This window comes from Rhinolophus ferrumequinum, chromosome 9 (assembly GCF_004115265.2).
Source record: "Rhinolophus ferrumequinum isolate MPI-CBG mRhiFer1 chromosome 9, mRhiFer1_v1.p, whole genome shotgun sequence".
In the NCBI taxonomy this organism is placed as follows: domain Eukaryota; kingdom Metazoa; phylum Chordata; class Mammalia; order Chiroptera; family Rhinolophidae; genus Rhinolophus; species Rhinolophus ferrumequinum.
In genome coordinates, this window is record NC_046292.1 from 24,884,205 (window position 1) to 24,906,252 (window position 22,048).

Here is a 22,048-nt window from a genome sequence, read left to right on the forward strand (position 1 = left end):
GACTGGTCTCGGAGAGTTTTATAATGTATATCAAGCCCCTTAGCTCATTAAAATGAGTGCAGATGTCCTTATTCTCTACATACAGTGGGACGAAAGCAAGCTCTGTAATTGAGGCACAACATAGTGAAGAGATGGCAGATGTTAATTTCTTAAAATTTTCCTTTTTTGCAAATACCTCACTTGGATACTACAAATCAGGACATGTTGGTGAGGGGCTGGCTGCTGCTTTTATTCACACTTGTTCAGGGAGAGCACAGAAAATACCCTTCAGCATGGCTACCCTGGACCCAAGAGGAGGAGAAACAAGATTTTATAGGAGGACTCACTGGAGTCCAGGATGTGAAGAACTCTTGGTGGCTGGCTGGCTGGCTGGCTGGCTGGCCAGCGGGCACCACAGCTGTACTTGAGTGCCTCGGGCTTGCTTGTTAATAATGCACAGAAGAAGGTCACTTCTCACCATCTCCTGGCATGAATGGAGCGGGGAGCAAGGCGGAGTGCCTGGAAGCCCTGATTCACTTGCCTGCAGTTGGGCTATATGCTCGACCTCGAACCGTACAATTTGTACATCCTCAGTCCTAGTACACTGGGGCAAATCAGTGTGGTGGTGGAGGAAAAGCCGGGAGGCCTATTTTTATAGGAAAACAGTACCTTTAAGGGTGCAACGCTGCCGTTTTGGACAAGAGGAAAGGAATACGGAAGAACTAGGATTATTGGAAAAAACTTGCCGAGGGGTGAATCTTCAAGAGGTAATCACTGCAGAATCAGAGTTGCAGCAATACTATTGCAAGCAAGTCTGAATGCCTAGTTTTAATTGGGCTTGACACTTTGAACCCATAACCCTCTGGACTGACTGAATCGTTATGCATGTGTCAATCAATGGGAGGTGTGCATTCTCTAGAAGTAGGTTTAGGATGCTTGGTTTTTTTAAATGCAGCCTGTTTAGGCAGTGTCATGTAGTGTGAAAGATTTCAATGTAGCAATGCTAAAGAGTAACAAATTGGGGACAAGAAGCGGGGGCATTAAGAGAGTGGTGAAGATCTGACTGTTGAACCAGTTATGTTTTGTTGTTAGCTATTGAACCCTGGGCGATTTGTAAAGAGAAGTAGCCGGCTTAACGCAGCCAGCAGTTAAGGCACAACATATTCATTCTTACTGTAAATTCTATTTGCTGCTTCCAGAGGTGGTGATTTACAAGCAGACATTCTATATGGTCTGTATTTTAGGATCTGGTGCCCAGCCTATATCAGAGCTTATCTACCTGGCTCAGCTACCTACCCTTCCTGTGGGAAAAGGGAATCACAAGGCTCACCCTCTCCACTCTGCCCCAGCGACCCTTAGTGGATGTGCTGTCAGATTTTCTTGCTCAATAGCAAGATGGTAACTCTGCTTTCATTTTAAGAAAGTGGAGGCTGAGGGCATTGTATCAATATGACTTCAACTCCAAGGATTTTTCCTTATAAAATTAAAGGGAAGATCTTGTTACTGATTAACCATTTTCTTATCCCTTGCTATTGACATATTCATACTCTTTCTATGTCTAGTGGATGAAAATGTTTGCATTTTTCATTTGACTGATGGTGTAATTTTTGTTTCTATATTGTTAAACCTGTAACGTTTTAAAATGCATTTGATTAAATTTGGACTGGATGTATGTCTCTAGCAATACGAGGTACTTTCTAAACTATTACGGGAGGGGTGGTATCCTCATGTTGAGATAAGATGATGGTTGTTTAAATTTTGCGATTTTTTTTTTTTTTTGGCCTGCAGGGATATTTTGTGTTCATGTGTCCAAAAAAGAATAAATTGGCATTCTTGTGCCAAAAGTTGTTTTTATTGTCAATTGTCTAATAAATATGGTGTCTACTGCAATAGCAACACTCTTGGTTGCTTTTTAAAAACAATTTCATCAATTTAAGAAATTTAAGAAAGAAGAACAGTGGGAAAATGCTGTGTTTTTACTTCCTATGTCTCCCCATTTTTAGAAATTGTTATTTGGGAATTTTAGAAGAGCTTCTCACATTTCACATATGAAAACTTTTACAAGATTCATCAGGGTTCTGGGTACAGCTTTTAATGGGAAGATCTATTTAAGTGATGTTTTGAGAAAAATCTGTGGTCTCCGAAGGGCAGTATGGCCACATACTTTATAAGACTGACTTCTCTAGAAGAGGTACTAACTAAATTCACCCATCCTAGGGCTATCCAATTTCATGTGTTTTAAAAAATTCTCACCAGCAAAGCCCTTTTGTTAACTTATGGCAAGATAATGCAGGGATTTGCAATATGGCCCTTATCCTCAGGGAATTTATAGTTCACCAGGGGAGCAAATCCTGTGTATAACTAGCTTTACTACAGATAATTATTTCCATCAGCACAGTATCCCCCTCTCCATATTTATCTGTTATCAAACATCATGAACCCAGTATAGGCCAAGCTCCGCCTAGGTGCTGGGAACATGGAAGGGTAAATGCTTCAAAGAGTTCATTCTAACATGGCACAGGGTGGGGAGGAAGAGGCAATGAGATTAATATTACCTAAGTGCCTCGTATATGCTAATCACTTTAGATTGACATTTTTTAAAAAATTGGGGGATATTGGGGAACAGTGTGTTTCTCCAGGGCCCATCAGCTCCAAGTCATTGTCCTTCAATCTAGTTGTGGAGGGCGCAGCTCAGCTCCAAGTCCAGTTGCTGTTTTCGATCTTAGTTGCAGGGGGCACAGCCCACCATCCCATGCGGGAATTGAACCAGCAACCCTGTTGTTAAGAGCTCATGCTCTAACAAACTGAGCCGTCTGGCTGCCCCTCTGGAAGCTCAGTGGCAGCTCGTTGTCTTCAATCTAGTTATGGAGGGTGCAGCTCACTGGTCCATGTGGGAATCGAACCAGCAACCCTGTTGTTCAGAGCTTGCACTCTAACCAACTGAGCCATCCGGGGGCCCCTATATTGACATCTTTAATCCCAGAAACAGTCCTTTGAGGGTGATAGTGGTATCCCCATTTTAAAGATGAGGAGTCCGCTTCAAAAAGGTTAAAGAACACTTAGTTACTGAGTGGCAAAACTAGAATTTGAATCCACACCTAACTTAATTATATCTGCATTGAACATGAAATTATAGGAACTTAGAAAGGGAAACAATGACTTTTGCCATGGGGAGTCAGGAAAGACTTAACAGTGATGGTGAATTTTAGGATAGATCATGGAGCATTAACAGGAGTTTACCAGGCGGAGAAGGGGATTCTAGGCACACTGTTCTCTTGCAGTAGATCATGGTAGCCATGATTTTCAGCTGCCCAAATGCTTTCTTTCCCGTACTCCTTCTTTGGGTGATAGAATTCCTTTCTTATGGGAACCCCATTATTTTATGTGTTTCAGTGAGTCCAGATAGCCTTCCCCCTACTTCATTCCCCATTATCTGTGTCCATCCTTGGATCAGTCTCTGGGGGATGTGGCACACCAGGCAGAATGGCTCACGTGCCTACTTCTAGGGGTGAGAGTGACAGCAAGTAGAGAAGTCAGACTGATCAGTACCATGACAAGGTGTGTGCCTCATTTTTTGTTCCATCTCTTGGCTCTGATTTCCTCTATATTGACTTTATTCTCCAGAAGCAGGTGGCCAATCTTTAAGGAGAAGAGGGACAAGCAGCAACTGTATTACAAATTGTTTGTACATCAGATGGAGAAACTAGCAACTGTATTACAAATTGTACATGTTGAACAAACATTTTTGGAGCTCCTATTTGTGTTTGGAAATATAAAGATGAAAGGCACAAGTTCTGGCTGTTGAAAGGTTCACTTGTAAACTTGGGGGCCACACATGTAACAAGGTGGTTTTGAGGGTTAAGTGTTATGAGAAATGTATACATGGACTACTTAGAGACATTCCTAACCCAGGCTCTGGAATCAAGGCAGGTTTCTTAGAGGAAGTGATGACTCAAAGAGCTGTCTCACCAAGAATAAATAAGAGTTTTATGAATGAACAAGGTAAAAGAAGGTACTCCGGGAATTCTCATTAGGCGGAAAGGCACAGAGGGGGAGAAAACAACCCAAAACATGATTTGTTTGGATGAATTACAAATAATATCAGTTCTCTTAGATGATAAGGGGTGAGGGAGGAAGTGGAGTTGATGAGGTTGGACTACAGAGGCAAGCACAAGACAGAACTTGAATGGTATTCTAAGGAATTCTGAGTTTATCCCGTAGTTGCAGGGGAATAGCAGAGTCCAATTTGTGTTAGTTATGCTGGCAGTCGTGCAATGGGTAGGTGGAAGCTGAAGTTCTGCTGAAGCGAAGTTAAGAGTTTTATTACAATAGCCCAAATGAAAGATGATGAGGCTTGAACTTGGGCAGGGATGGTACAGTTGGAGAGAAGGAGCAAACACAAGAGATATTCAGAGAGTAGAAAAGGTAGAACTTGGTGAAAGTGGATATAGAGAGTGAGGGAAATGAAATAGACTCATTAGGAGGACGCCCAGATTTCTGGCTTGGGTAGCCTGGGTAGGTGATAGTGCCACTGAAAGACTAAACACAGGAAAAGCAGATTTGTGATTTGTGAGGAGGAGGAATGTGGTAAGTTCAGTTTTGAACAAACTGGATTTGAGGGTGGTGCCTGTGGACTGGCAAAAGAGATTGGAAGCCATCACCATATAGGTGGTGATTAAAACCATATGTGTGCCCAGCCATTGTGAATAATATTGCTATGAACATGAATGTGCAAGTATCTCTTTGAAACCCTGTTTTCAATTCTGGCTATATACCCAGAAGTGGAATTGCTAGATCACATGGTAATCCTGTGTTTAACTTTTTGAGGAACCACTATACTGTTTTCCGTAACAGCTTTGCCATTTTACATTCCCATCAGTAGTGCACAAGGATTCCAATTTCTCAACATCCTTACTGAAGACACTTGTTATTTTCTGGTTTCTTGATAATAGCAATCCTCTCATTGTGGTTTTGACTTGTATTTTCCTAATGAGTAGTGATGTTGAGAATCTTTTGATGTATTTATTGTCCTTTTGTATATTTTCTTTGGAGAATGATCTAGTCTAGTCCTTTGCTCATATTTGAATTGGGTCCTTTAATTTTTGAGGACAATTTTTTTTTTTTTTAAGATTTTATTGGGGAAGGGGAACAGGACTTTATTGGGGAACAGTGTGTACTTCCAGGACTTTTTTCCAAGTCAAGTTGTTGTCCTTTCAGTCTTAGTTGTGGAGGGCGCAGCTCAGCTCCAGGTCTAGTTGCAGGGGGCACAGCCCACCATCCCTTGCGGGAGTCGAGGAATTGAACTGGCAATCTTGTGGTTTAGAGCCCACTGGCCCACGTGGGAATCGAACCGGCAGCCTTCGGAGTTAGGAGCATGGAGCTCCAACCGCCTGAGCCACCGGGCCGGCCCAGGACAATTTTGATAGGTAATATAGTTTGGTGAGTTTTATCTTTCAGCTGTGAAGATGTTATTCGCTTGTCTTTTAGCTTCCATTGTTCTGTTGGGAATTCAGCTATCAGCTCCTCTGAAGAAGAGATAGTTAATTTTATGTGTCAACTTGATTGGATAGATAGCTGGTAAAACATTATTTCTGGGTGTGTATTGAGGGTGTTTCTGGAAGAGATTAGCATTTGAATCTGAGTAGACTGAGTAAAGAGATCTGCCCTTACCAATGTGGGCAGGCATCATCCAATCCATTGAAGACCCAAATGGAGGGGGAAAAAAAAGATGAAGGAAGCGTAAATTTCCTCTTTCTTCTTGAGCCAAGACATCCTTTGGACCTCAGAGCTCCTGATTCTCAGGCCTTCAGACTCCAGGATTTACCGCCAGTGGCCTCCTGGTTCTCAGGTATTTGGATTCAGACTGGCTCTCTGGCTTACAGATGGCAGAATGTATGACTTTTTGGCTTCCATAACTGCATGAGCTCAATCCTATAATAAATTTCCTATTCTATCTCTTTCCCTTTCTATATATCCCATTGGTTCTGTTTCTGTGGAGAACCCTTTACAAATATGGAAGTTAACTGCCCTTTTTCCTTGGACTGCTTTTAGTATCTTCTCTTTATTTTTGATTTTCAACACTTTTACTATAAGTGGCATCTTTGTATTTATCCCACTTAGGACTTTTTCTGATTCATCTTTGTGAAACCAGCACCCAGTGTCTGGCATGTAGCAGCTGCTCTTTATTGTGTGTTAAACAAATGAAATCCATAATCTCCCAAAGATATTTAAAGAAGCAATGCCTAAATTCCCCTCCACCCTGAACTTTGCTCTCCCAGTGATCTTGTTCTGTATTCCGGTCTCTGTGATCTCTTTCCTTGACCCTGTTCCTGGCCCCTGGACTTGGTTAGAATTTGGACTTGGTTTCTCTCATGTTTAATCCTGCTTTCTCCAACTGCTTTCACTTGGCTGCCCTCAGAGTCTCAGTGTCCCATGTAACACTAATGCCCCATCCCCCGCTGTGTATGTGTGTGTGTGGGGGGCAAGTCAGATGTTAGAAATAATAGTTTTAAAATCCTTATCCAAAAAGATATGAAACACAATAGCAATTCATTTTACATATTACCTTTCAATGAACACACATTTTTATATAGTTGTAATCTTAATGTATATAGGACTTTGTGTTCTATTATTTCATTAACTATTATGTAATAAACAGTTATCCTTTTTCAAGACTGAAGTCATTTTGTGATCATAATTCATTTGGCAAGCATTTATAGAATATCTACTGCTTGTTTGGTATTGTGTTAGGCATTAAGGCTACAAACATAAATAAAGTATGGTTTTTCTTCATGCTTTTGAGACTCACATGTTTAGAGGAAAGAGCAGGAGAAAGAGAAAGACTATAGTGACAAAGGAGAGCAGCTAAGTGTTGCCACACGCACCACAGGAAGTGCAAGCAGGGACACATGGGAGAGAATGTCAGGAAGTTGTCACGAAAGCTGGAAGCCTTCAGCTGAGTTTTGAAATATGAGTAGGTTTCACCAGTCAGAAGGAAACGTTGATGTTTTAAGGAGTTAATAAATCATACCCTCTTCCCCACATCAGTTCAGAACTAACTGAAAAATAGACATTGATGTTAGACAGTTGAATGAAGAATAAGATGTCAGCTTTATTGCTGACAAGACTTAGATGAGTGGACTTGCTTAGAAGGCAATGGGAGTGTTTACATTCTTCTTTATTTAACGTGCTTTCCTTCCTAGTGACAGTATGCATGGGACAACCTTGGTTTTCCACACAGGGAGCCTACTTTTCTGAGTTTACTGATTAAGCACTTTTGAATGAAATTAAAAAATTAAAAAATCCCATTTAAATACCATCAACAATATAAAATGCTAGGGATAAATTTGAAAAAAAGATGTGCAAGATATGTACATTGAAAACTAGAAACTGGGGTGGTTGGTTTGCTCCATGGTTAGAGTGCTGTGCTCATAACAGCAAGGTCACCGGTTCGATTCCGACTTGGGCCAGTGAACTGTGCTCTTCACATCTAGATTGAAAACAGCTTAACATGGAGCTAATGGGTCCTGGAAAAACACACTGTTCCACAATATTCCCCCATTAAGCAACAACAACAAACGAGAAACCATTGCTGATAGAAATCAAAGAAGATCGACATAAATGTAGAGATGCACTATGATCATGGATCAGAAAACTCAACAGTGTTAAGGTGTTATTTGTATCCAGAGTGATCTATAGATCTAACACAATCCCAATCAAAACTCCATCAGGCTTTCTTTGGTAGAAATTTACAGCTGATTCTAAAATTTATATGGAAATGCAAAGGACATAGAATAGCCAAAAGCAACTTTGAAAAGAAAAACATAGTTGGAGAACTTACACTACCTATGTAGGATAAATTCTAAGATGGCCTCATGACACCACCTCCTGGTGTTCATGCCTTTGTATAAACCCCTCCCCTTGAGTGTGGACAGAATCTGTGACTTCTTTCTAACCAATGAAATATGGCAAAGGTGATTTTTATGATTACATTAAGTTGTATAAGAGTGTCTTGGTAGCTGACTCACTCTGAAGTCCTTCTCTCTGTCTCCCTTTGTCACTCTCCTCTTTGGTCATGTTGGGGATGCCCAGGTGGCAAAGAATTGTAAAGGGCCTCTAGGACCTAAGGGTTGCTTCTAGCTCTAGCTGCCAGCCAACAAAAAAACAGAAGCTATTCGTTATACAGCTGCAGTGAACTGAATGCTGCTAACAAACACAAGAGCTGGAAATTGGATTATTTCCTAGTCAAGCCTCCAGATGAGAACTCAGCCTTGGCCTATGCTTTGATTACAGCCTGTGAAATGCTATACAGAAGATCTAGCTAAGCAATGCCCAGACTCTTGACCCACACAGACTGTGAGGTAATAAATGTGTGTTGTTTTAAGCCTCCACATTTGTGGAATTTGTTACATAGCAATAAAAAACTACGACACTATGTGATCTTAAAGCTTATTATAAAGCCACAATAATCAAGACATTGTGGTATTGGCATAGACAGATAGATATATGGAACAGAATACAGAGTTCAGAAATAGACCCATATGTATATGGCGAATTGACTTTCAACACAAGTGCTAAGGCAACTTAATGAGGGGCAATCTTTTCAACAATTGAATTGCATTGTTCCAAAAAACACAAAAACCTTGACTTTTACTTCTCACCATATACAAAAAAAATAGCTCAAAATGCATCATAGACCTAAATGTAAAAACTGAAGCTATAAAAGTTTTGGAAGAAAATCTTAGTGACCTTGAGTTTGGCAAAGTTTTTTAAAACTTAACACAAACGTCATCTACTATAAAAGAAACAATATCAATAAATTGGATTTCATGAAAATTAAAAATTTTTGCTCTTCAGAAGACACTGCAATGAAAATGAAGAGGCAAGCCATAACCTGAAAGAAAATATTTGCAAAACATATCCGATAAAAGACTTGTATTGAGACTATATGAAGAATTCTTACAATTAAATAAGACAAGCCAATTTAAAAATGGTTAAAACATTTGAACAGCTACTTCACCTAAGAAAATATACAAATGGCAAAAAAGTACTTGAAAACATGCTGAACATAATTTGCCATTTGGAAAGTGTAAATTGAAACCACAATGAGATACCATCACACTCCCACTGGAAGACTAAAATTAAAAAGACAAGGATACCAAGTGTTCGGGAGGATGTGGAGCAACTGGAATTCTCATACACTTCTGGTGAGAATATAAAATTATGCAAGCACAGTTTGGCTGCTTCTTAAAAATTCTTTAAGTTCTTCTTTAAAAGTTATGCACCAACCATAAGACCCGGCCATTCCGCTGCTGAGTGTTTACCCAAGCAAATGTCTGAAAGACCTGAAGACAAATGCTCAGAGCAGTTTTATTTGTAATGGCCTCAAGCTGAAAACAACCCACGTGCCCATCCATCCACATTTGAGTGAATAAACAAATGGTCACACATCCACGTAATGGAATGCTATCCAACATGAAAAAGCAATGAACTATTGATATACACGACATGAGTGAATTTCAGAATAATTTTGGTGAGTGAAGGAAGCAGCCAAAAAAATAATTTATTCTGGTTATATAAAATTCTAAAAACTGGAGACATAGAGCAGATCAGTGGTTGCCGGGGGTCAGGCAAAGGGACAATAGGCAGGAGTACAAAGGGGCAGGAGGAAACTTTTGATGGTGATGGATATATTCATTATCTTGACGGTGGTGATGACTTCACGAGAGTATATTTAGGTCAAAACTCAGCAGATTGCACACGTTAAATATGTGCAGTTTACTGAATGTCAATTAAACCTCAATTGAATTGCAGGGTTGCGGGGTGCGGTGGGAAGCACGAATGCAAGCTTTCTGCGGGCCTGAGGATCTGAAATTAGGGTGGAGGGAGGAGCTAGGTCACACATGCGCGGTCTTCCCTCCACACTCACCAATCAGATCCCTGTTGAGCGGCCTAGAGTAGCTGCGGGTGGTAGGAAGACCTGAGAGGGCGCGGCGGTGAGAGGGAGGCCGAGGAAGCAGGCGAGTCCGGGCTGCGCGAGGCTCTCTTAGAATTCAGTGGCCATTTATCCTGAAGGTACAAGGGAGAGACTGGAGGATTCTACAGTCAGGCAAGTAATTTGATCCAGTGTTCAGTTTGAAACAGTATTTTGAAGCTGTGTGGAAAATGAGCTCGAGAGGATGGGGAACGACCCGTCGGGAGGCTTGGTAATTTTTTTTTTCTTATCTGTCTCCCCAGTCAGAACTCTGGAGGGAAAGGACTGTTTGGTACTTACCACTAAAGTGTCCCTTCCCTGCGAGCACTCTTGCCCCAAGGCTGCTTGGTCAGTACATTTTTGTTGAAGGGATCGAGTGATCTCAGGTCCCACAGTTTGTAAGACCAGGATTCAAATCTAGGGCATTTTGACTCCAAACCTTGAGGACTTTCGTTGAAAGCATAATGAAAATCTAAAAAAGTATTTGGTATTCATTTTCGGATTCATCGGTCTAACCGATGCGATGAGTTCGCCAGCCCTAAAGTGCCTGCCATACATAATGCAGGATTTCCAAGGGTGTAGGGAGGGATTTGTGTATTTTCAAAATTACACAAGGTTGGTTCAATAAATATTAAGCACCTGTTCTTTTTCAGGCACTGCGTTTGGTGCTGGGTGTATCTGTAAGGAGGGTGGACGTTGTCCCTGCCCTCACACAAAACAGACAAAAGAATAAATAACAGAAAAAACGTGCTACGGGCTCTGACAGGAAGCTCTAAAATCTCTTTTTTTCCCCCCTGAAAACTTGAAATTTTACCACGATGTGCTTTTCCATGAGTTTTTTGTTTTTCTCTCAGTGTACTGAGCACAGAATGGTCCCTTTCTGGGAACTCAAGTCCTTTAGTTCTGAAAAAGTTTTTTGTATTAGATCTTTGATAATTTCTTCTCCATTTTTTTCTCCTCTCTTCTGAATTGGGTCTTCTGTTGTTCAGATGTGGGACCTAATGAATGGCTCCTCTAATTTTCTTTGTTTTTCCTTCTATTTTTCATCTCTGTTTTTTTGTTCTACGTTTTGAGATAATTTTCTCAGTTGTATCTTTCATGTGTGCATTAAAAATTTTTGCTATTTTAATATTTTCCTTTAGTTTAAATTGTTCTAATCTCTCCTTTAATGAATGCAGTATCTTCTGTTATTTTTCTGAGAATATAAAATGCAATTATGTGGAGGAAGTTTTCTTGTGTTCCTTTTGCATGGTCTCTATTACCTTTGAGTTGTGTTTACTGTTTTGTTCTCTGACTTTCATGTTAGGGGATTTCCTCAAGTAATAATATTAGCTAACATTTATTGAGCACTTTGCAATGTTATGGGCAAAGTTCTAAACTCTTTCAAATACTAATTTATTTAATCCTCGTAACAACTAATGAAGTAGGTGCTTCTACCTTTAATTTATAAAAACTGACAGGAAGGAAATGAGAGCTTGAGTAGTTTAACAGAAGTCATACAATTCGCAAGTGGTGGAGCCCAGGCAGTCCAGGGCATGTGGTCTTAACCAATATCCTACACCACTTCATATAAGAGTGAAACCTGGTGAATTACCCACATACCTGTTTCCTCCACTAGCCCCACAAAAACAATAATAAATGGAATTTTTAAAAAAGTAAAAACCCATAAGAATATAGAGCAAAGGAGAAGAGAAAACAGGAACACATTTTTGGAAGTAAGAAATTTTGGGGGCTGGTGGTAATTGATTTTGTACATCCCAGAAAGCTAAATCCTAAAGTGATGTGAGAAAAAGCCAAAGGAAACCCATTTTTCCTGCAGTCTACTTTCTGTCTCTCCAGCTCTTTCTCACACACAAACACAGACACAGACACACACGGGTTAGGAATTGGAGGCACCAAGAACCTCTGGGGATGAAAGTGGGGCTGAAAACAGGAAGATAGGTTGAAAGAATGGTAAACATCTGTTAGACTCCCAGTTTCTCTCCAACTTCACAACGTCAGATGAGTGCACATCTCTGCTATGTCCAACCTGGTAGAAAATTGAAAGTTTATTTTCTGGACAGGATAAAACAGTCTTAGTCTGGGAGATGCTAAGTATGATTGAGGTAAGGAGTACTGCACAGAAAACAGGCAGTAAGTGAATGTTTACACACTAAGTTAAGGCATTATTGTAAGCACTTTATATGTATTTAAAAAGTTAATTCTCCCAACAGCCATATAGAGGTGGGTATTTCTGTTTTCTCTGATTTACAGATGAGAAAACTGAGGCACAGTGAGACTAAATTAGTTGCCTAAAATCACATAAATAGTTATGAAAGAATATTTATAGCATATGTATAGTATAAAGAATACTCTGTAACAAACATCTATCACCCACCATTCAGTTTACCAGAGAGAGAGAGAGAGAGAGAGAGAGAGAGAGAGAGAGAGAGAGAGAGAGAGAGAGAGAGAATATTACTTTTACCTTTTTACCTTTACCTTTTGAGGTATTCTGTGTGTTCCTTCAAAATCCAGTCCCATTCTTGCTCCTCTCAGATGTAATTCCCATCTTGAAACACAGGTTTACAGTTCCCCTACTTTTCTATATTGTTCAACACATATATTTGTATTCTTAAATCATATAATTTACTTTTGCATATTTTAAAATTTTTTGTAGTTAGAGGCATACTATCTACATTCTTCTGCAAAACTTGTTTTGTCACTCAGTATGTGTTTACAAATATCAGAATATAAATATATGTATATATATACATATATATCACAATTTATTCTATTATGGATGGAGTTAGTGTTGTTTTGAACATTTTGCTATTACAAATAGTGCTACTAAAGACATTCTTATGCATATCTCCTCTTGGCAAAAGCAGAAGTTTCTCTGGACCAAAATTGCTGGGATAGGATATGTACATTTTCAACTTTACAAAATTGTGTGTTGATTGTACCAATTTACACTTTCACCAAACAGTATCTAAGAGTTCTCATTATTCTACATTCTTAATTTTCACTCAATTTAGTGGGAGAAATTGATGTCTCATTGTGATCTTGCTTTGCATTTTCCTAATAAGTAGGGAGATTGAACTTTTTTTTATATGGTTTTTCATTCTTCATGTATCCTCTTCTGTGTAATAGCTGTTCATGATTTTTGCCTTTAAAAAAAAATATCTGTTTTTCTTAACTGATTTGTAGGTGTTCTTAATAAATATTGGATACTTGTAATTGGACGGTTATATGTATTGTAAATATTTGTTTTTGCCTTGTCCATTTTCTTTTGATGAACTTAAGTTCTTAATCTTAATCTAATTGAATTCGTGATCTTTTTTTTTTAATGCTTAGTATGTTTTTGGTTAGTATGTTATGCTTGAGAAATTCTTCCCCATCTCAAGTTGCTTATATTTTTTCCTACATGTTTTTTAAGACTTGCCTTTCACAGGAGTTGATTTTTGTGTATGGGGCGAGGTAGGACTTCAGTTTAATATTTTTTCCATATAGTTTATCAGTTGTCCCAGTTCCATTATTGATGAGTTTGTCCTTTGCCTAATGGTCTCCAATGCCACCTTTGTCATACTAGTATTGTTTCCATACATGCATGGGTCTGTTTCCAGAGTCTCTGTTCTGTTTTACTAGCCAATTTATCTAACCCTAAGCCCATACCTCACTGTCTTAATTACCATAGTTGTGTAATAAAACTCAGTATCTGGTAGGACAAATTCCTCCACCTTATTAGTTTTCTTTATAAGTATCTTTGTTATTCTTTGGGCCTCTGTTCATTTATATACATTTTTTTTCATTTACATACATTTTAAAATAAGCTTATCAAGTTATATACACACAAACCTAAGGGAACTTTTATTGTGATTGCACTTAATCCGTAGATGAATATGAGAATACAGTAATTAAACTTCTCTAGGAGCAGAGTTTTCTTTCCATTTATTTAGGTCTTTTAAAATGTTTTTCATAAAATTTTAGTAATTTTTTCTATGTAGGTCTTGCACAGCTTTTGTTCAGATTTATTCCTCGGTGCCTTCTTATTTCTGTTGTTATTGTAAATAATCCTTTTAATGCAATGGATTTTTAAGAACCAAATCTCATAATTATCAGTCTTGCTAAACTCTCTTATTTAATGTATAATAATTTGTCTATAGATTTTTTTGGGTTCGCTGGCTGGACCTCCAGTACAATGCTGAAAGAAGTAGGGCCTGTTTGTCTTGTTCCCGATTTTAAAGAGAATGCTGCTGATGTTCTACTATTAAGAACAAAGTTTGGGGGCTGGCCCAGTTGCTCAGGCGGTTGGAGCTTCGTGCTCCTAACTCCTAAGGCTGCCGGTTCAATTCCCACATGGGCCAGTGGGCTCTCAACCACAAAGTTGCAAGTTCGATTCCTTGAGCTCCCCAAGGGATGGTGGGCAGCACCCCCTGCAACTAAGATTGAACATGGCACCTTGAGCTGAGCTGTCGCTGAGCTCCCGGATGGCTCAGTTGGTTGGAGCGCGTCCTCTCAACCTCAAGGTTGCGGGTTCGACTCCCACAAGGGATGGTGGGCTGTGCCCCCTGCAACTAGTAGGGGCAACTGAACCTGGAGCTGAGCTGCGCCCTCCACAACTAAGACTGAAAGGACAACAACTTGAAGCTGAACGGCACCCTCTACAACTAAGATTGAAGGGACAACTGCTTGACTTGGAAAAAAGTCCTGGAGTTACACACTGTTCCCCAATGAAGTCCTGTTAAAAAAAAAAGAAGAAATTTTGTATTTTGTAATTGCTATATTTGGATGATGGATATATAATGGGTACATGGGAGTTCATTATGCCATTCACTCTAATTTTGTGTGTATTTGAACATTTTCACAATATAATATTAATTTAAACAGGGTTTGCTACTGGGTTTTGGTAGATACCTTTTAACAATTTAAGAAGATACCTTTCAACAATTTAAGAACAATTTCTTAGTTTGCTGAGAGGTGTGTTTTGTTTGTTTGTTTGTTTTTAAATCATGAATAGGTATTGAATTTTATTAAGTGATTTTTTTCCCCCTGCATCTACAAGCTGGTCATATTGCTTTTCTCCTTTAACCTTACATTTACAGATTTTTCTAATGTTAAACCATCTTGCATTCTCAGAACAAGTACAATTTGGTCATGAGATATATGTTTAATATTTTTAATGCATCACTAGATTTGGTTTCCTATTATTTTGTTTAGGATTTCTACATCCTTGTTCATGAGTGAGGTGAGTCTCTAATATTCCTTTCTTGTACAGTCCTTGTTGGTTTTGGTATCAAGATTATACCGACGTGGGGAATATTCCATCTTCTCTTCTCTGGAACAGTTTGTATAAAATTGAAATGATCTGTTATTCCTTGAATGTTTGGCAGAACTCACCTGTAAAACCATTTGGTATCTTTTCCTTTGTGGTAAGATTTTTTAACTACTGACTCAAATTCTTTCATCATTCTAGTGGCATTTAGCCAAAGGTTTGAAAATTCTATTTCTATTATTTTATATTCTATTTCTGTTCATTTAATAGCTTTTGTGAAGTTTTACTGTGTGTGCTTACCAAAATTTAAAGTAAATTAATACCTTTATCCTTGTCCTAAACAGTACAGTGACCTTTAGAACACTTAACTCTGATCACCCTACCTCCCACCTTACATGCTGATGACCAGTATTTTAGTTCTGACCTGTTAGATAGCTCCATCTTTCTTGACCACTGATATAGTCACCATCTCCAATTATTCTCTTATTCTGTCTTAAACAGCAACCTATTCTTTTCCTTCAAAGTACTTATGTTGAGGATGGCCAGTTACTCAGCTGGTTAGAGCGTGGAGCTAATAACACCAAGGTTGCTGTTTCAGCCCCTGAATGGGCCACTGTGAGCTGTGCCCTCCTTAAAAAAAAAGAGGAAGATTTCTTTCAAGGTACTTATATTGAAATATGTACAGAGGGTGCCAAAAAATGTATATACATTTTAAGAAAGGAAAAAACCGTATTGTAATAAACAATGAATGACACTAGCATTCATTTGATTAATGCCATCTTTTGAGCGAATGTCATACTATACATTGCTACTGTAATTCAATTTAACTTTGAAAAGTAGTATATAGATAACATCTCTTAAAATGTGTACATTTTTTTGGCTCCCCCAGTATGTATGTATAGATATAGATATAGATACAGATATAGATATAGATTTTTTTTTTTACTTGTTTATTGTCTGTGTCACTGTAATCTTCATGAGGGCAAGGAATATACATGTCTGCTTTGTTCACTAACTGGTAGGCATTTACTAAGTTTTTGTTGAATGAATGAATATATATTTGTATTTTGGAAAGATCACCCTGAATGCAATTAGAGAATGGATTTAGGAGGCTGTTGCACTTATCCAAGCAAGAGTTGTGGTGACCTGGACTTGAAATAATGGCAGTAAGGGTACAGAAACGGAGAGAGGATTGAAAGATATTGGGAGGTAGAATTCACAAGATTTTATTACCTTTATTATGTTCATTTCAATATGAGGTCATGAGTTAAGTAGTGTTTTTTAAGGGTTTTGTCTTAGCTCTAGTCTCTCTTCATGCAACACACCCTTTTTGAGAGTTCTCATCGATGCCCATGGCTTCAATTACTATCTGTATATTTTTAATTCTCAAATATGGATCATTAAATGAGATGTCTTTTCTGGGTTCCACACCATATATTCAACCATGTAAGAGACAACAATACTAGGATATATCTTGCAGGCTCCCCAAGCTCAATCTGTCAAAAAACACACTCATTATCTTTCTTGCCAAACCTTCTCCTTCTCTAGTGTTTTCAGTCTTGGGATGTGGCACCACCAACTTCCTACTTGCTCAATCCAGAAACCTATTAGCAGGTGGCTCTTGGAGCCCAACCTAATAAGGGAGAGGGCTATAAGTATCTGCCCTTTGAAGGGTGGGACTAATTTCCTATCCTCTTCATTTTCTATTTTTATTTACTTCTTTTAAAAGATTGAAGGAAAGTGAAGCCATGAGAATGATTGAGATGATGTAGAAAGAAAACAAGGACGTGTCCCAGGAGCAGAGGACCATGGGAATCGTCAGCTATTCAGCACCTGAAAGTGCTAAGTGCTGTGTTTGTCCTTTGCTATTTATTCATTAATTTAATCTTCCCACAACTCTATGACATTTTTACAGATGAGGAAATTACAATTCATAATGGTACTATGGCTTGTTCAAGGTTACACATTCACAAGTGGTAGAGCTGAGATTTGGCCCAGATTTGTCTGACTCCAAGTGTTTCAGTATGTAACTGGGTGGAAGTGAAACAGCAGAAACATCATTATGGCTGTTGACAAATATTGCTAAACTGCTTCCCAAAGGATCATACTGATACAAAATGCCAATGTACAGTTCCATCATAATATCTTGATCATTGAGTGTGTAATAGTTTTTAAATTAATGGGTATAGAATTATTATTTTGTATTGACTTTCTTAAGAATGAATAATAATTGTGTAGTCCTACTTGTGAAGACTTTTTTCCCCTTGGCCTATTGATATACTGAGGCATCTTTATTGTAAATATTTTCCCATTGAACCCCATTATGGATTAACGGAGGTGAAAGATGATAATAGGAGTTAATTCTGGGTTGAAAGTTGAGTTGTTAGTTTACATTCTCTAAGGAGTCAAGATAAGACCCCACAGGTTAACTACTATTTTTGGGGTCAATTTGGTATAGTAGGTTTACATCTACTTTTCTTTCAAAGAGAATGCCTTTCCTGGCTATATCTGACCCTAAACTTCAATATCCTAGAGTTCTGTTCCTAGACTTGGATGTTCCTAAGACTCTCCAACCCACTAAGGAGCCTGTTCAAAAGGCTCTCCTGTTCTGCAGGCCACGTTTAGGGTTTTGGGGTCTCCATGTGTGCTATAGAAGACCCAGGGAAATAGGCTTGATCTGGGTCAGTTGAGTTCTAGCCTGGGTGAAACTACACTGTGAATCTGCCTTGGGTGTCAGAACCAGGGACAGCTCCTCCTATCCCTCCCCCTGCTGCCCCTGCCCTGGTTTGGGCTGGGGAGAGAGTGGGCAGATTTGGACATGATGTACTGCTCTATCCTCTTCTCACTGTTGCTTGCTTTCTTCTTTATGCTAGAATATCACTACTGATAGTTCCTGGCATATGTGCTGTTTCTTACCTTCATGTTCTTTGCTGATGCTGTTTAGTATGCCTTTCTACCATCCTTTGCCTGGCTAATTCCTGCTCATCCTACCAGGCCTGTTTAAGAAGGTGTCTCTTCTAGGAAACCTACCCTGATTATCCCAGACTGGGTTACACATACGAATACCTCCTTTTAGTTCCCATGGCACCCATGCTTGCCTCTGTCATTATACTCAAAATTGCCCTGAAATGATCATCTGTACTGTCCAATAGCCACTAGCCACGTGTATTAAGCACTTGAAATGTGGCCAGTCTGAATTGAGATGTGCTATGAGTGTAAAATACACACTAGATTTCAAAGACTGTATTAAAAAAAAATGTAAAATAATAAATTTTTATATTGATGACATGTTGAAATGGTAATAGTTTGGTGTTAAGTAAAACATTATTAAAATTAATTTCATCTGTTTCCTTTTTACTTTTTATAATGTGGCTGCTAGAAAATCTAAAATTACATGTGTATCTCACATGATATTTCTATTGGGTAACACTGATTTATGTTTATCTCTTCTTAGGGGTAGAGACTGGCTCTGCCATCTTTGTTTTTGTATTTCTGGAAAAAAATACGTAGGGGTGGGTGGGAATATCTGATACTAGTCCTCAGAACTTGGAGCTGGAGTAGCAAGCGTCCAACAGACATTATATTATTTGGTTTTTCCATCTAGGAACTTGGCCTCTCTCTCTACTTAATTCAGCCTTTTTTGTATGTCATCTTATTGATTCTTACAGATTTTTCTCACACATCACAAACATCTTATGAAGTTTTTTTCTAAGTATTTTGAATTGGATATTTTATCTTTACAGTTTATAATTAGTTAATACTGGTACCATCAGAATGCTACAGATTATTGCTTATTTTCTTGAATCTTTCCACTTACTTAGTATTACTAATTTTAATAAGACTGTATACTTTCTTATTATATAATTGTATCAACTACAATAGAGATATTTTCTTACATACTTAAATTTACTTCTCTCTCTCTCTCTCTCTCTCTCTCTCTCTCTCTCTCTCTGGCTCTCTCTTCTGGCTAGAATGTCCAAACTGGTATTAAAATAATATTAGTAGTGAAGAGTGACCTCATTTATTACTGTTTTTAAAGGGAGAGTACTGCTTCTTCATTAGCTAAGAATAGATATTCTATCATCATGGTAAGTATGAGTGATTTTAATTATTTTAAGACTGGATATTAAAATGTATCAAATATTTTTATCTATGATAATTGTTTATTTTTGATTAATCACATATATTGTATATTATATTAAGATTTTTTAATTTTTGAACCATCCCTGAATTACCCTTGTGTTGATATGCTATTCTTTTAATAATAATGTCATATAGTGTTGTGGTTAAGAATGTTGATACTGAAGCCATCGAGCCTGGATTCAAGTTCTGCCTCTGCTAGTTGCAAGCTGTGTTATCTTGATCTTGGGCAAGTTACTTATCCTCTCTGTGTCTCTATCGCTTTTTTTTTTTTAATGTCTGATCTTATTTATTTGTTAGTCTTAGGAAATCTCATTTTTGACTGAATTGCAGGTTCTGCTAACTCTTTTGGGCCCCAGGTGATGTGGCACAGTCATATCTATGTCTTCATTTATTATTATTATCATAATTTTAATTAATCTGTTATAGAATTCTATATGCTAACATTTGACTTGTGATGTTTGCATCCACATTCCTGAGAATTCTTTTTATAATATCATCATCTGATAAGAGATGAGGATCTTTATCTGCTATTCTGAACAAATTAGGAAAATTCCCCTTTTCCCCATGTTCTAAAACCATTCAAATAACGTGGAACAGGATTAACTCTTTCAAGAATGTTTGGAAATATTAAACAGTGAAACTCCTGAGCCTGGTGTTCTTTGGTTATTTTTGATAACTTTCTCAGCGTCTTCCTTAATTGTTGCTCAACTCTTGCTTTTGAGTCCTTGCTTTGCATTTTTTAAAGTAAAAATATATATGTAATTTAAATTAAATCTCTGTGATGAGTTTTAAAATTTAGGAGTGATAAATATGTTCAATGTCTCAATTGTGGTGATGTTTCATAAGTTGATACATATGGTAGAATTAATTACATTGTACACTATATAAGTGCAGTTTATTGTGTCAATTATACTTCAATTTAAAAAAGTGATTTAAAAATGTCTACCAATTTCACAAGTCTTTACAAAGTACTAGCTGACATTTATTAATTCCATTGTTCATGATTTCTGATTTTTAAAATTATCTTCTGAAATACATTAAAAGATGTATTTTGTTATAGATAGAAAGAGGTGGTGCATGCAAGAGCTGTTGGTGATTCATTTCCTGATAGTAGGGTATACATTTTGTTTTATGTCTATTATACCACCTTGATTTTATTGTTCCCAGGCTGTTTTTTAAATATTAAGGAAAGGAAAATATAGATTGAGATGCAGATTTTTCTTCAGGCCATACTTGTTGTTTTGGGACCAGGAAACTCTGGGTATAGAGAAGGTATAAAAGTGGAAGGACCTGGGCTCTGGCCCACTCAGCAGATGCCCTAGGGTGTGAGTTAGCTATGGACTGAGATGCAAGAATGGAACTGGAAACAGAGGCAACCAATAGCTTTCTGGAAGAAAAGCTATCAACAGTTACTGGAAGAATTTCTCAGCATAAAACAGCAAAATGCTATCTGGATTTCCCTTATATTCTACCACTTTGCCTAGCCAAGAGTAAAATCCCTGATGATGGAGACACTGCAGAGAGACCCGGAGAGCCCAGGGCCCGGCTTGACTCTGCTAGCCACTTTGGACCTGGGTCAGAATAGTGACCAACGGCTTTCCACAAAGTTGAGTGTGAGGCTTGGTATTTAGAACAGGGGATTCAAACTCTCATGGAATGCTGAGCTTCCAGCTTAGTTATACCAAGGTAAAGGTCTTGGCTATTTCTGGGGATGTTTTGATGCCATCTATTTGATTCAAATCAATCCAGATTTACTGATCATTCTAGGCACAGCTTGTGCCAGCCACTAAAGGGTGACAGAAATGCATCTGATGTGGTCCCTGTTGTTAAAGAACTTAGACTATAGTGCAAGAAGCAGCCAATAATTACTGTGTTTCCCCGAAAATACGACCTAGCCGGACAATCAGCTCTAATGCGTCTTTTGGAGCAAAAATTAATGTAAGACCCTGTCTTATTTTACTAGAATATAAGAACGGGTATAATATAATATAATATAATATAATATAATATAATATAATATAAATATACCAGGTATAATATAATATAATACCGGTCTTATATTAATTGTTGCTCCAAAAGATGCATTAGAGCTGATTGTCTGGCTAGGTCTTATTTTCAGGGAAACATGGTACAGTATGATAGCAGCTGACACTTTGCCTGCATTCTTCTATGCACTGTTCTGAGGTCTTTATATGTATTAACAACAGCCCAATGAGGTGGAAGGAAATGAGGGAGAAGGAAACTGAGACACAGATAAGTTATTTTCCTAGTGTTACACAGCTTGTGAATGGTAGCACCTGGATTGAAACCCAAACAGTTTGGCTCAAGAGTCTTTGTTTTTAACTTTATCCTGTACAGCAGTGGTTCTCAAAGTGTGGTACCCAGATTGGCAGCTTCAGCCTCACCTGGAAACTTATTAGAAATGCACGTTCTTGGGTCCCACCCAAGACCTACTGAATCACAAGCTCTGGAACTGGGGCTCTGCAATCAGTGTTGTAACAGGTTCTCCAGGTTATTCTAATGCCTGCTGTTTGAGAACCTCTGTTAGAGAGAAGCAAGGCATACTATGATGAGTGTCAGAAATTAATCTCTCTATGGGTAGGGACTGGGTGTGTGAGATCTGTCTCTTAAGTTCCTTGCCCTCAGCGCAGCATCTAGTGTAAAGTAGGCATAAAAAAATACATATGGATGAATACATATGA